The following is a 14,147-nucleotide window of genomic DNA, read 5'->3' on the forward strand; positions in this document are numbered from 1 at the left end:
CGCTTGTCGGGATTTCCTGCTATTGTCTTTTGATCCTTTCAGGGCCGGGTCGGGAGGAGTCCCAGACACCCAGCAGGCATGGAGCCAGCCCTCAGGGAGGCCGGAGGGCCGATCGAAACCCATCATCCCGGGGGAGTTCAGAGGTGCGATAGAAACTGCTCCTCCCTCTCTCATCCCCTGGAAGCGTGATGTCCTCCAGCCGGAGTGGCGCCTCTAGGCCCGGGTCGCGCTGGGGCCGGGCGGCCATCTTGGTGCATGAAGTGGGCACGCGGGCCCGGGGTGGCCGAAAGGAGAGAGGCCAGGGACGGGGATGTCCGGGTCGGTGCGTGTGTCCGGGTGGGGAGGTTCGGCTGGGCCGTGTGCTTGGGCTGTAGGTACCAGGTTTCGGTGGTGCGGGGGCACGGAGGGCCATTCTACGAGGCCGGGTCCAACACGCGTCCCCCCCAGCTGAAAGCCGGAGAGAACTGCCCATCAGCTTGGGGGGTTCTCTTCGCTGAGGCGGAAGAACCGGGAGAGGCCGTCAGCATTGGCGTGGTCCGTACCAGGGCGGTGTTCTACGGTGAAATCCATCCCCTGGAGGGAGATTGACCACCGCAGTAGCTTGGGGTTTTCTCCTCGCATCTGCATGAGCCATCGCAAGGGCCGATGGTCAGTTTGGACTCTGAAATGGGTGCCGAACAGGTAGGGTCGTAGCTTTTTGAGTGCCCAGACCACGGCAAAGGCTTCGCGCTCTATGGTGCTCCATCTCTGTTCTCGGGGCAACAGCCGCCGACTGAGGAAGGCGACGGGCTGGTCTAGGCCTTGGCCATTTACTTGGGACAGGACGGCCCCAATGCCATGATCGGTCTGGACTATGAACTCCTTGGCATAGTCGGGAGCCTGGAGGATGGGGGCAGTACACATGGCCTTTTTTAGGGCATCGAAAGCTTCCTGGCAGGCAGCCGTCCACTGCACTTTCTTTGGCTGTCTTTTAGACGTGAGTTCTGTGAGAGGGCCGACAAGGCTGCCATACCCCCGAATGAATCTTCGGTAGTAGCCCGTGAGTCCCAGAAAGGCTCGGACCTCCGTCTGGGTGATGGGTGGTTCCCAGGCCAGGATGGCGTCGATCTTTGGCTGTAGGGGGGCGACCTGGCCACTCCCGACCTGGTGCCCCAAGTAGACCACGGATCCTTGCCCGATCTGGCACTTGCTGGCTTTTACTGTGAGGCCTGCCTGGCGCAGGGCGGTTAGCACCCTCCGGAGGTGCTGGAGGTGCTCACTCCACTCTGAACTGAAGACAGCGATGTCGTCCAGATATGCCGCGCTGAACTGTTCTAGCCCGGCCAGGACCCTATTCACCAGTCGCTGGAAAGTGGCCGGGGCATTTTTCATCCCGAAGGGCATTACGCGGAAGCGGTAGTGCCCATCAGGGGTGGAGAAAGCGGACCGCTCCTTGGCCCCTTCGGTGAGCGCAATCTGCCAGTATCCGCAGGTGAGGTCGAATGTGCTGAGGAACCGGGCTGCCCCTAGTCGGTCAATGAGTTCGTCGGCTCGTGGAATGGGGTGGGCATCGGCTCGGGTGACGTCATTGAGCCCCCGGTAGTCCACGCAGAATCGGAGCTCGGGGGCGACACCGGGGGCCGCTGCCTTCGGGACCAGGACCACGGGGCTGGCCCAGGGACTGTCAGAGGGCTCGATCACCCCCAGGGTCAACATCTTCGAGACTTCCGCTTGAATGCAGGACCGGACCCGGTCAGGAACCCGGTAGGCTCGGTGTCTCACCGGCGGGCTGTCCCCGGTGTCCACGTCATGAACACACCAGTTGGTGACCCGGGGGGTCAGGGAGAAGAGGTCGGAAAATTGTCTTAGGAGCTGGCGGCAGTCCGCTTGTTGCTGGGCAGTGAGGGCTGGGGAGAGGTTCACTCCTTCCACGGAGCCATCCTGCTCCTTGACACACAGGAGGTCCGGGAGGGGATCCGACTCATCTTCGGCCCCGTCATCGGTGGCCAGCAGGAGGCTCAGTTCTGTCCGCTGGAAGTGAGGCTTGAGGCGGTTCACGTGCAGGACCCGGAGGGGATCCCGAGGTGACTGGACGTCCACCAAGTATGTGACTTCGCTCTTCCGCTCAACCACTTTGTAGGGCCCAGTCCATCGGTCCTGGAGGGCGCCAGGCTTCACGGGGGCCATGACCCACACCTGCTGGCCCGGCTGGAACTCGACCAGAGTGGCATTCTGGTCGTACCAGCGCTTCATCTCCTCTTGACTTGCCTCCAGGTTGGCCTCAGCCAGTTCTCGGAACTTCCTGGTCTGGTTTCGGAGGGCCAGGACGTATTGGAACACATCTCGGGGGGTGGTCTGGGGTGCTGCCTCCCACCCTTCCTTAACCAAACTGAGGGGACCTTGGACGGGGTGTCCATAGAGTAATTCAAACGGGCTGAACCCTAAGGACTTCTGGGGGACCTCCCGGTAAGCGAACAAGAGGCAGGGGAGCAGGACGTCCCACTTACGCCGGAGGGGCTCTTCTAGGCCAGCGATCATCCCTTTCAAAGTCCTATTAAACCTTTCTACTAGGCCGTTCCCTTGGGGATGGTACGGGGTGGTGAACTTATAGGACACCCCACATTGTTGCCACAGGGACGTCATATACTTCGAGATAAAATTAGTGCCGCGATCGCTCATGACCTCGCGGGGAAAACCCACCCTGGAAAAGATCCCCATCAGGGCCCGGCCCACCACGGGGGCCGTAATGGTGCGTAGGGGAATAGCCTCAGGATAGCGGGTGGCGTGGTCCACGAGGACCAAGATGAAACGGTGGCCTTGGGAGGTGGGGGGGTCCAGTGGTCCCACGATGTCGATTCCGACTCGTTCAAAAGGGGTACTGACGACCGGGAAGGGTTGGAGGGGAGCCTTGCACTTCCCCCCACTCTTCCCACTAGCCTGGCACGTGGGGCAGGACTTGCAGTGGGCTTCTACCGCTGCTCTCATTCTAGGCCAGTAAAAATGGGTCACGAGTCGGCTGTAGGTCTTGTCCTGAACCAGGTGGCCGGCGAGGGGGACGTCGTGGGCTAAGCCCAGGAGGAAATCTCGGAAGCGGAGGGGTACCACCAGTACTCGTCCGGATCCCAGCTCCACCGACTTCTGCTCACTGTACAAGATGCTATTTTCCCAATAGATTCGGTGTGTCCCGGTCTGGTCACCTGCGGCTTGGCCCTCGGCCTGGCGCCGCAGTCCGACCAGGGAAGGACAAGTGGCTTGCTCCCGGCAAAACTCTTCCCGAGTGGGCCCGCCCTCGTGGCGCCAATGGGCCAACTCGGGTAGATCTCCCAACTCGGGGACCGGGGCGGGGTCGGATGGTGCGGGTTCATCGCGGGCGACGGACCCTTCTGCTGGGGGGACGGGAGGACCCTCGGCGGGGACTGTACTGGTCTCTTCGATCGGGGTGTTCTCGACTTCTCTCCAGGGAGGGAGCCGGGCTGACATAGATCGGGTGGTGGCGCACACCCACTCGGGGAGTCCCATCATTCCTAGGTGGGCCTTGCGCTCGACGTGCTTCCAGGGAGAACTCTCTAGGTCGTTCCCTAAGAGGCAGTCGACCGGCTGGGAGGTTCTTACGGCCACCTTGAGTTTACCTATCACCCCTCCCCACTCAAACGGCACCAGGGCTACCTGACACATACTTTCTCTATTGTCTGCGGATATTACGGGGCAAAAGACGTTGGGGAGGATCTGCTCCTCGGGGACTAGGTGCCTGAGGACACCGGTGATACTGGCCCCAGTGTCCCGCAGGGCCTCTACCTGGTGGCCATTGATCTTGACGAGCTGCCCGTATTTCTGTGTGTTGGAGGGTAGGAGGCTACCAGGGATCATCTCTCTATCTCCCAGGGATACTAGGGCCATTGCTGCGGGTTCCCACTCCTCGGCTTCCTCAACCTCCTCCCCCAGAGCTACGTTGGCTATCTGTCTCGCAGGGGTGGTAGGGGAGACTTGGGGGGCCATGGGGCACTCTGGGTCATTGGCGTAGTGCCCGGGTTTCTGGCAACGGAAACGTGACGGTCACCCGGTGTCCTCGTCTCCCAGGGGGCCCTGTCACCGGTGGGGGGGGCGCCGGGAAAGGTGGAGGTTGTGTCTTCGGGGGGCTAGGCTGGGACTCTCTCGGCCCTCCCTGGTTCCCTCCCCCTCTCTGGCGGGGTGGTCCCTGACCGGCTCAGGGGTACTCTCCTACCATGCCCCGGGAGACCCGGGTGTTGGTCCAGCGGTCGGCCTCCACAGCCAGCTTCCGGGGATCTGTGAACTTGCTGTCAAGCAGATGCTGACGTAGTTCTATGAAGCAGTTCGCAGCCAGATGTTCCCACAACATGAGGTCAGTGAGTTCGGCAAGGGTGGTGACTTTGCTGCCCTTGATCCACCCATCGAAGGCCCGACTGAAAAAGTTTACATACTCCACCCAGGTGGTGCCCGGGATCTTCCGGCAGTCCCGGAATCGCTGACGGTACATTTCTGGGGTGAGGCTGTATCTTGTGAGTAGAGCCTCTTTCATGTGGCTGTAGGAGGTCTGCAGGGAGAGGGGTAGGTCGAGCAGGGTGTCCCTTCCTTCGCTCAGAAACCGCCCCCACAACCCCGCCCCCCAGTCCTTCTGCGGGATCCGATGGGAGGTCATGGCGACCTCGTAGGCCCTGAACCATTGCTGAATGTCATCGTTTTTATAATATTCGTTGACCACATCCTTGGGGATGTGGACCTTCTGTTCCGCTGGGGAGGCTGTCTCTCGGTTTCCCGGGGGCCTTCCTTCCTCGCTTCTGGCCTTGAGCTCGATTTCTTTCAAGCTGCGTTCGTGCTCTAGTTGGAGCTTCCTTCCTTCGTGCTCCCGTTGGAGCTTCTTTTCTTCTAGTTCGCCTTGTACACGCATTTGCTCTACTGCTAGCTTTTTTTCCGCTAACTTCAATTCGCCCTCGATTTTGAGTTTGGCTAACTCGAGTTCATGATTGCGGCTTCTCTCTCTGTCCGCGAGCTCTTCCGGGGATAGGCCCCCGTCTGGTACGGTGCCTCGCACCTGATTGCTACTGCTTCCACTTTGGGGGGGTTCGGCTTCGTCGGGGCGCTCCCCCGTGCCTTCCGGGCGGGAGGCCCCGGTCTCCACCCAAGTTTTCAGTGCCTTCTGCAAATCCTCTTTAGTGTTGAGACCAGTGGTAGCGATTTTAAGTTCTTTGCAAAATTGCTTTAGCTCCTTGTGTGTGTATTCTTCTAGCTGCTCCACCTGGAACACCCTGTTGGCGCTGGTTTCTGCGGGGCTCACGGCGCTTCCTTCTGCCATCTTTGTCGGTAGGGCTTCCGTTGTTCACGGTACGATCTCTAGGTGATGGGCCCGAATCCCGTCGCTTGCCACCAATGTTAGACGGTGACCTCAGAGGAGCCTGGAAGGGGTCCTGACTACCCTGAGTCCCACCCTCAAGGTATCGTAGCCGGGCACTGGCGGGAGATTCCCCAGGGGGAGGAATCTCGTATCTAGGATCGTACTTCTGGCACCACACGACACAGAGTGACCACACCGGGTATTCTGAGAAAACAATCTTTATCAAGTAGGTTATCACTGCCAATATGTACAAGGTGAGCACGGGCTCAAGAGTCTCGGAAGGGGTAGGGGGTAGCGGGACAGTCTCTGGTAAAGGTTCAAGCAGGGACGTATCCGGCGCACAGCTCACAATCCTAGAGCTGGGGGATACGATGTTGTAGTCGGGGTCCGTTGGGACCGTGAGAGTCGGTTGGAGCCACGAGTCACTCAGCGGGCTCAGGTACAGGCTCGGAGGTCTTACGATCTTCAGGGAGCCGCGAGTCACTCAGCAGGGCTCAGGTACAAGTCGGAGGTCTTACGATCTTCCGGGAGCCGCGAGTCACTCAGCAGGGCTCAGGTACAAGGTCGGAGGTCTTACGATCTTCAGGGAGCCGCGAGTCACTCAGCAGGGCTCAGGTACAAGTTCGGAGGTCTTACGATCTTCAGGGAGCCGCGAGTCACTCAGCAGGGCTCAGGTGGGTCCAAGTTCCAGGAGCCGCGACCACGTCGGCAGGCTCTCGTGGTTCCAGCGTCGAATCTGCCGGCCAGACCCAGAGCACCCCTTGTTATAGGTCGACCCCTCTTTGATGTCCGGAGTCTGTGCAGGCAGGGGTCTTGTCACCTGGGGGTCGCTTGTCGGGATTTCCTGCTATTGTCTTTTGATCCTTTCAGGGCCGGGTCGGGAGGAGTCCCAGACACCCAGCAGGCATGGAGCCGGCCCTCAGGGAGGCCGGAGGGCCGATCGAAACCCATCGTCCCGGGGGAGTTCAGAGGTGCGATAGAAACTGCTCCTCCCTCTCTCATCCCCTGGAAGCGTGATGTCCTCCAGCCGGAGTGGCGCCTCTAGGCCCGGGTCGCGCTGGGGCCGGGCGGCCATCTTGGTGCATGAAGTGGGCACGCGGGCCCGGGGTGGCCGAAAGGAGAGAGGCCAGGGACGGGGATGTCCGGGTCGGTGCGTGTGTCCGGGTGGGGAGGTTCGGCTGGGCCGTGTGCTTGGGCTGTAGGTACCAGGTTTCGGTGGTGCGGAGGCACGGAGGGCCATTCTACGAGGCCGGGTCCAACAGTGTCCATTTATCAACTGTGGGGAATGCAATCCTCTCAGAGAATCTGCTGTCGTGGTTGGTGGGCTTGAAAAGCAGCGCATGAGCTTCTAGTTAGCTTGAGGGTAGGGGGGGGCCAGATAGTCGGGCAACTATGCTGGCCTGTGGCGGTAAGCTCCTGATTGGTGAGCAGTAAATTTAAGGTCCTTAGGGGGCGGCGCCATTCTTGAATGGGGTCGCCCAAGGGGGAGGGACAAGTCATCCCTCCTAGAACTCCAGGGGCAGTTACAGCCTTTGTGGCTGTATGGGTGCAGGGGAGGGGGGAGTTACGCTTTTCCTAGGCTGTTGGCCACCCTGCACGTGCACAATGGCGCCAGTAAAGGGCGCAGAACTGCAAGGGCCCCTGATGGAGTTAGTATACAGAGCGTACGGGGGTAACTGGGGGGGGGGGAAGTACCCTCACGGTGAACGGGCCCTCTGCGCATGCGCACTCAGGCAGGAGGGCGGGGTTTAATTGATAAGGATCTGACACCAGTTATTGACCTTGCCGTAGGCTCAAACATGGATACGCAGAAAATGATTGCCATTATGATTATGAATGATGTTATGCTTAGATTCGGATAGGAATAACTTGTATTAGAGTTATGTTAAGGATAGCCATCTGATATCTGTACATATCAAATGTCAATTATATGATTATCTGCGTAAATTTTGTAAAAATTGTTAATATTCATTGTTTGATTAATTTTGTTAATAAATACGGCCGGGGGCTATCTACGACCCCCTTTTCCAACTAAACTCTTGTTCTTGATATTGTGTGGGTCTGGACAAGGGAGGAGGGGGTATAGGTAGTACCAGGCCATATAGAAACTGTAGGAGGTGGAGTTTGCCGCGTGGTACCTACAGAACGTTTGTGTGTCAGTGCAACTTCATCAGACAGGAAATGGCATGTAGGCCCTGCTATTAGCACTGGGTGCATTTGGTAAAAATAACCCCCTATTATCACATTTCTAAACAATTTTAAAAATAGTGTGTTTGACCAATCTGTCTCTTCTGGAAAAGAAATAACATTGTATTCCCTTGTACATTTCTTATTTTAATTTCTGTCCAAAGACAGACTTTTTCTCGGTACCAGCATGACAGTACAACCCCGTGTTGTGCTTTAAGAAATGTATTTACCCAGCACAACACAGCCTAATTCCAGATGCTACCATGGCAAGTAATGAGGTTTGAGTTCCGGTATCAGGTCAACATCCTGTGATTCTGGACAAATCACTTAATCTCCACTTGCCTAAAAATGAATGTGAACTTGTGTGAGGTAACTCATGCTCGCGTAAAGCGCTTCAATACCTTTGGGTGGAATTCACGCGATACCAAAATAAAAAAAATTTAAAAGTAGTACCTCAATCACAGCGCGATCAGCTGATGGGCACTAATTAGAATAAATCAATCTGTACTTGGTCCAGGTGCCAGAGAAAGAAAGGGAAGTAACGTAGGAAGTGATGCTTCGCAAACGCTGCCGAATTAGAAGACTGTAAACAATAGTGATATTGATGCCAACGAATGGTAAATAACGACAGACTAAAAGCCTCTTTTAGAGTATTTAGGTTGTCCCTGCAGGCAGCGTTTTTTTTTTTTTAAACACAGTAGGTCGCCAAGCAACAGTACATGCGTGCTGCCCGCAGGCTCGAAATAAAAACAACTCACCCCACACTCAACTTTCGGTAGACAAAGACAATTCAAAACCTTACAACTCACAGCAACACTAACTCAAACCATGGGTGGCATGTAATAAACTAGAAATGAGAGTGCTAAAACAATTCAGATTTACAAAACTACGTTTTGAAAGAATTACTTTCAAAACGGGATAAAACAGTAGATTGTGCCAAAATGAAATGTGTATCTAGTTTCTAGAAATCTAGGCAGAACGTTATAACCAGTGCCTAACTTGAACCTGGGGGGCACGCCAGCGTTCATTTTTGGGGACCAGCACTTATTTTCTTATCAGACATTTAGCAAGAGAGAAAAACCCATAAAGAGGAATGTGAGAAAGTGGATTATTAGTTGGAATGGTTGTTGGACCTCACCAAGTAATCATGTCACTATTCCCTGTCAGGTCCAGTTAGGTTCATTTAAATACAACCATAGCTCAGTCCTGGGTAGCTGTGTCACAGAACAGTCTGGCTTGACTCAAAGGAAAACAAAGCCTTTATGAGTAACAAAACAGTCAATAAGTAAGAAACACAACACAATAAACATCCCACTCCTGTTTTTAAACAATTGTGTATAGTTTATCTTTAAATTGACACCAAAACGACAAATCCGATGGAGGGAACCTGAGTTATGATTTTTGCAAGTTTTTTAAATTTCACTGCTTTTCACTCCAATAAGTTTTTCAAGTTTAAAAAAGTTTGGTAAATTGCTGCTTTTCACTCTTCGTGGTAGTCTGAGCCTCGGAACAGGAAACAGCCTTTACTAAGCAACCGTTACAACGCATACCATTACATCGCATGGCGTTGCAACAAAAAGGTGTGCAGCAGTGGGTAGAAGGTGTTGGATTTAACTCCAACACCTTCCCTACTGTTACACGCACTGGAGTTGGAATAGAAAATAATCTATTCCAAATTCCAGCGCACCCCTGACTGAAAGTCGATGTAAAAATTGAGGTTGCAACGGCATGCGATGTAATGGCATGCGTTGTAACGTCACATATTAGTTTACACATGAGTCCAGAGCAAATTCAAACTTTCAGCCCACTGCAATAGAAGTGTTGGTAAAATGTGGGTCCTGTGTTGGTCTCAATTAAAATGTTATCTTCACTCTTAGAAACTTTTCTGATCTTGTTCTCATCTATGGTGAGGTTGGCGGAGTCCTCTACAACTTTAGGCTGGCATTGGGCTCAAACGATTGTCTGCCCAAATCGCAAATGTCTGGGCCCTTCTTTCCGGGGGCAGAGCTATGAACACACCCCTGAAGTGTTTTTCAGTATAATAAGCCACTTGTCCTGGAAAACCAGTTCTGCAATGGGGTTTCCCGTTCTGGAGGAGATACCAGCTTGCCTACCTACACAAAGGAGCAGCCAAGCTAAGGTGTGACTCACATTTGCCTCTCAGAAGCAGTCAACCTTTCAAGCTGGGCCATCTGAGGCCACCACCCTTGGGTCATCCTGTCAGAAGAAGGTCACACCTCCTCTCTCCAGCAGACCCTTTGTTCCCCTCCCTGCGAGTTCTTCAGACCTCCTGGCAGGAGGGCAGCAGGATGTCTCAAGTGACAAGTCACCTTAACATTGAAAGGTACTTTAAATCCGACTTTCGAAATGTTGGGTTTAATGTAAATTTTATTTGATACATCAGAGTACTATGTTTGATGATCACAAATGAGCATTAGGACTTACCGTGTGGGCTAGTGTAACTCAACGTTAGCCAAAAGGAACAATTTCTTCTTTATTTAGCACCCTGACTTCTGGGCTACTAAGGTCTTCCCTGGGGTGACCTATAAATATTATAAAGGAAGGTTTTAACTTTGGAAAATAGTTTATTTTGCCTTGTTGGGTTAGTAGTTTAAAGCTGCCCAACTAGGCTACAGTGGCAGACTGTGAGCCATGCTTCCACTTTGTCAATGAGTACAGCTTGTACTATATACTAGGGACATAAAGGTAGGTTAAAATCAGAGATTAGTCAATTGTACATACCTGTTGAGGGGTGAGAACATATGCACTGGGGCTTTGTCAGCAGGGCCCAATGCACTTCAGAATCGAACAACCAGCAATATCTAGCAAAACGTCTGGGTGATCCTGCGAAGAAGCAATTTTCCTATAGGGGAAAGATGAAAGATAACTATTGAAAATCCTCATAAAGGGAGAAAGCAGGAATCTGCAAGAGTAAGATAAAGTGGCAGTGAGTGTCTGGTAGAGGATTAAAGAGACATGAGGTGGACTCAGCACTATGCCGCCTTGGTATTCGGCATCCATTCATTCAATAGCACTGGCCATGGGCTTCCAAGCAGAGCTTTGGGCACTGACACTCCTTTTACAAATTAAGCAATAATGCAAAAAATTATTGTTTCTATATAGTGACTGCAGATTAAAACATAGCCTCAAAACAACAAAGATATGTAGTTTCATTATATTTTTAATATGCAGAGAAAGTCATCATAGTGTAAAAAAGTGAATAATTATTTGGAGCACTTAAGGAATAATGGCACCAACCCTAAAGTTACTAAATTAACGCAGAGCTCAAAACAGTGGTAGCAATGGCACAGAGCAGGTATGCTCAATTTGGGCCAGTGTGTAAAGTATTTATGCAGTACCAAAACAGTAATAAAATCAATCGATCATTCAAAAGACCTTTATTTGGCATGGTAGCCATTAAAGGAGATTCAGTAATAAAGTCAAAATACCAAACTTTAAAAATCCCAAATTGAATTGTAATAATAGAGTAATATTTAATAAACAAAATTATACCAAAACTACAAAATTCCAATAAGGGTAACCTGAGGTATAAATTTTTTAAGTTGTAAGTAAATGCCATAAAGCACTCAAACTCAACTGAAGTTTATGGAATTGGTAGGCTGGGACCTAGGGGTGATTTCCAGTCAACCATGATGGAGCATGGATTGGATACAATTAGTGGGTTAATCCTGGTCTAAGATTTATCCTTCTGACAAAGAGCCTGTTTTGGAGTCTGGCAATTGGGATATCCCATCTGCCTAATTGTGAGTGCATAATATTTTATGGCACTTGTAATACGAAAGATGTGATAGCTGTCACCTTTGTGTCAAAGTAACAGTCCACCAAACTCTAAATGATGACCATGGTCTTTTTATGGAACTTTAAATCTGCCAGAGAGTCAAGCTTGAAGATGTATTCAGGTATGGTGCATCAAAACCATAAATCTTCTCTGTGAGGTCCAATTGACTGCTCCGGATGTTTTGGAAGTCCAAAGTTTCAACTTTTCACAATTTCTGGAGCAGCTCCTCTGGGTCACTTCTAAGGCTCCCAGGACCTCAGGGACAGCACTCAGGGTCCAGGACTCACCACCGCTTAGGCCACTAGCAAGGTCCAGTCCAGGTGGTAGTGGTCAACTGGTCTCTTCAGGAAAAAGGCATCTTGCAGCTTGTTGTATCTCTGTAGACACAGAAGAGGTCAGTCAACTGACTCTTGGAGTACACTTTGTTGTCATGGTTAGAAGAGGGAACAGTCCACAGGTTCAAGGATGGGACCTTGGAACGCCACAATTATGGTTGGCACCAGCTTGTGGGTATGGTTAAGTCCTGGCTCTAGGCAGATGGGTTAAGGTTTCCAGAGACAACCCTACCCACATTAGCAGCAGTTCCTGGTTGCCATTCAGCAAACAATCCCACAATGCACCTCACTCCTAAAATCCAAGATGGAGACACTCTTCCTGCCTTGTGCAGAGTCTAACAGAGTTATGGCCAGGAAAATGAGTGCCCCTTTTCTCTATGTGCATTCAAAACCAGTTCTGTGGGTAGCTCCCCTGCCACTTTCTTTAGTGCAAGCCTGGCTTGTGGGAAAAAGAGTTCCTTTCTCCAGATCTCACCTTAAATTTACTCATGAAAGTCCAGTTCCCTTTACAAGTTACTGAAGTTACTTTGTCTGCAAGGGGAATGCAAACACTTCACCACACCTAGGTCATTGTTCTGCACTGGGAGCAGTGTTCACACCTCAATAAGGTCAAGCATTTCCATACCATCTGTCAGTAGGCTAACACTAATTAGCCTACTGGAGGTTCAGTCAGGTAAAAGGTAACTTTCTAAATGTTACTTTTCTTAAATATATATTAAAAATCCAATTTTACTATTAAAGCAGATGTTTCTACTTATTCAAAATAGTATTTGGTTGAAAAGTTACAGTTTTCAACTTACTTTCATTCATAAACATACAATCTAAACAAGTTTAGCTTCTTGTTCGTGTTTTGCAGATAACCCTTGATAGGTAGACCAGTCAGTTCACGTTTCAAGATGGCCACTGATTTACATGCCGTCAAGTACCAGAGTGTCGACCCATGTATGCTTTTAGTCTTTCCCATATGCCAACCAGACATCCAACCTCTTTTAGAGGTTAAAGGACAGTGCTCTCAGCCGTTCTTCGCACCCAAGTCAGAAGCTGGTCAGTTTGGCATGCGAGTACCACATGTCACAAGTTTAGGGTGGCCACCTTAATTTGCAATTGATATGGAACTTGAACTGATATTTTTTCAATTTTTCTATTGAACAGTCACCCAAGCTGTGCAGAGCTCTGCGGCTGCCCCAACCCCATTGCATCTGCTCCCTGGGAGGGGGAGGGATGGGATTTGGTTGTGATGTGACTTAGTGATTGATGGCTGGGTGTGGATTTCTTTTTCTCCCCTCATTGCAGGTGCAGACATAATGGGGCAAAAACTCACAGTGACTGACATTCAGAACTCCTGCTGCCTGTTTTGTGGTTTGATTGAAACTGGCAAAAATGCAACTAGCTGAAGGGAGCTAACTCAGTACCTACTTTGAGTTTTCCATCTTGGAGGCTATTCCATAAGGTGAATGACACTTTCACAAGCACTGGGTGGAGCTGGCAAAATTATGATGCTGGTGAATAATTATGTATTATTTTCAGAAGATGTGGAGAAACAGTAAAGGTTGTTAAAAAGCACAGCAGTGGGACAATGTATCCAAAAACTGTTGTTTTTTTCTTGTCTTTTTGTTTCTTCCAGTTTTCTAAATAAATGTCTTACAGGGTGAGCATTCCCTTTATTGAGACACCAGCAGCCATATTACATGCACCACACAACAAAAGAAAAGATGCAGTTCCTAGCTGTGCATAGTATTACAGAGAGACTGTGCACAGCCATGCAGTTCATAGTGCCCTCCTCACCCACTAATCTTGAGGTGTGCAGCAAAACCTTCGGCGATGACAGTTCAGTTTACTATTTATTAGGGAAATGCCATGGTAATGTTAGGGTATGTGTGCACAAAAGAGATCTGCATAATCAGGAATTTGGCCAGATGTCAACATTCTAATAAAGCAATCGTAGTTGATAGGTTCCCTAACCCTACATTACCAGGACAAAAACCAGTGACTCGTGTGCTGGGAGGTATTGCTAATATGATAGTTCCTCGTGGGAACCCAGAGTGAGAGCCCCACTCTGGGTTTCAATGTATTGCAGTGCCAGATGTGATTGGATTAAATAGAGAAATTCTTGTAGAGACCAGTTCAGGGATCCAGCAGTGCATCCTGAAGTGCAAACCACCACTCTGGGACTTACAGAAACTTGAACTGAGAGAAGGAGAGAGAAGCCCCCCACGGAATGTTTGCACGAGCACCACGTGGAACCATGAACAAATGGCTTTGCCCATGACTGTTCCACTGGTAATAGTTCTCTCTGAGCACCCTGACAGGGCTGGCTTCCCCGCTCTTCTGTAACATTGTTTCTCCACCTTGATTTGATTCAATTCAGAGGCCCCAAGGAGGGCCATCAGAAGGGTAGAAGTGGGGGGGGGGGGAGATGTATTATTCCTCAGACTGCACACTGCTTAAGGGCTCTGCGCTAATGAAAATGCTCCAAAATGGATTTATAGATTTTGAA

The 14,147-nt window shown here is 51.1% G+C and overlaps 1 long non-coding RNA gene across 1 annotated transcript in view; it reads right to left on the minus strand.

The window, feature by feature from the left end:
* LOC146784268 (uncharacterized) overlaps positions 1 to 14,147 on the minus strand; it is an 81,686-nt gene that overhangs the window by 19,787 nt on the left and 47,752 nt on the right. The window contains exon 3 of the long non-coding RNA XR_014970816.1: positions 10,259 to 10,379. This is a non-coding gene — a long non-coding RNA (uncharacterized LOC146784268). The remainder of the gene's footprint in view (positions 1 to 10,258; positions 10,380 to 14,147) is intronic.

The sequence above is a fragment of the Triturus cristatus genome, chromosome 11 (genome assembly GCF_964204655.1).
Source record: "Triturus cristatus chromosome 11, aTriCri1.1, whole genome shotgun sequence".
Taxonomy (NCBI): domain Eukaryota; kingdom Metazoa; phylum Chordata; class Amphibia; order Caudata; family Salamandridae; genus Triturus; species Triturus cristatus.